Here is a 2,234-nt window from a genome sequence, read left to right as displayed (position 1 = left end):
CCAAGCAAGTTTCCTTGTTGCAAAAATTTCCTTAGAGAGTTTCCCAAGTTGTTAGAAAATTTGGGGTTCAAACGGCTATAATTTAAAAAGTAAGATTTTTTAAAAATTTGCCCGTTGAACAGTGTTTAGATGTCTGAGGATTCGAGGTCAGACGTCTTAAGTTCCTGAAACCCTTTGAAAATTTAACTGGACACAGGGTCAGATATCTGAAGAGAAGGTTCAGATGTCTGAGGTGCCAGGTTCAAATGTATGAAGTCGCGAGTTCAGATGTCTAAACTGCTACTGCCTGTTTCTGTTTTGATCCATAAAATCTTCAGACGTCTGCACTTAAACTTCAGATGTTTGAAGTAATTCTTCAGATGTCTGAACATGAAGTTCAGTCATCTGAAGTTTCCACTTCAGATATCTAAACTGAAAGTTCAGTCATCTGATTTACCAAGAACCTGTTTTAGAAAATATTTTTCTTTAAAAACTGATTTGCTCTCTTATGATTTTTACACGACTTGTTTCAATATACTTAAATAGGTCTTCAAGTTCTTATAATCTCTTGAAAGAGCTTCAAAACATATTTAAAACGATATTTTAGCTTTTGAAATACTTACAATATATTTCCTAAAACTTTGTATGACAAGCTTGATATCCTCCTCAATCTAGCTTTTGAAATTCTTTGCTTAAGCTGCAAATGTCTTAGTTTCTCCTTGTATCATTGATTAGTCTTGATCTTACTTGAACCATACTTGAGCTTTACTTGAACCATACTTGATCCATATTTCCTAAAACATAAAAACTCAACCTTTCCAAGTTAAATAGTCCTTTGTTTGTTATCATCAAAACCAATTGAAAAACCTTGTTAGGCCAACAATATATACTACGTATTTTGGAAATTAAATAAGTTGAAAATTAATTTTTTTTTCGGCTTGCAGAAATCGAAAAGGAGTACGTTGGTTGATCAATAATTTGTGGAAATCGTAAGGGAGTACGTTGATTGGTTAACACTTAAAGAGTCTTTAACTGAAAGTTTATTTAAAGTCTAAAATTTTAGAAAGAGTGTTGGATTTTATATTGCACACCATATTGAGAAATAAAAATCATTAATACAGGGCTTTATATCAGCAAGCATACATTCTCAATCTTTACTTTATTTGCTGAAACTTGCAATCATTAAAATCTACCTTTGAATTAATCTTGATAGTGTTGCAATGTATACATTGACTTGTGCTTGGTAAATCAATTGATTGGTTGTTTAAGTTTTGTTTAAGTTATATGGTTGTGGATTGAATAAAAAGACTTAAGTTTTTGTGTGATTATTAAACCAACAAGAAGTTAAGAATTCATTAAAAGAATTAAAAGTGGTTAAGAAATCATAAAAAAGAATTAACTAAAATTTTAATAACCCAATTCAACCCCCCCCCCTCTTAGGACTACACCTTGGTTTTCAATTGGTATCAGAGAGGGGTTATAACAAATCTTAATTAGAAGCTACATAAAGATCTAGATGGCACACATAGGAGTAGCTCCCTTTGGAGAGGATCAATCCTCCACTAGGCCTCCCATCTTTTGTGGCTTAAATTATACATTTTGGAAACAAAGATTGAGAATTTATATTCAAATAATGGATTGGAAGGCTTGGAAGGTTGTTACACATTGTAACCTAATCCCTACTGAACTTGTAGATGGAAAAGAAGTACCTGAAGATGAAAAAGAGATGAATGATTCAAATCATAAAATGTTGCCAGTAAAATCTAGTGTCATGAATGCACTATATTGTGTTCTTGATATAAATGAGTTTAATAGGGTCATGACATGTAAATCAGCTAAATAAATATGGGATAAACTAGAAGTAACCTATGAAGGAACCATGGATGTTAGAGATAGTAGAATAGACATGCTCACAAGCGAGTATGAGGCTTTCTAGATGAACTAAGATGAAACTATAACAAATATGTATACAAGGTTCACTCACATAATAAACTCGCTCAATGCTTTTGGGAAAACATACTCCACTGATGAAATGATCTAGAAAATCCTTAGAGGACTTCCTCCAATATAGGAATCTAAAGCTACAACAATTATGGAAGGAAGAAATCTCAAAAACGCATTCTTAGATGAACTCATAGGATCTCTTCTCACCTATGAGATGGCCTTAAATGAAAATAGTGGAAAAACTAATGCCCAAGAATCTGTTGCATTTAAAGCATTAAAAAAAAAAAAAAAAACTCTAGTAGTGAAGATGA

The sequence above is a fragment of the Malania oleifera genome, chromosome 7, assembly GCF_029873635.1.
Source record: "Malania oleifera isolate guangnan ecotype guangnan chromosome 7, ASM2987363v1, whole genome shotgun sequence".
Lineage (NCBI taxonomy): Eukaryota > Viridiplantae > Streptophyta > Magnoliopsida > Santalales > Ximeniaceae > Malania > Malania oleifera.
Note: the sequence above shows the minus strand (reverse complement) of the source record.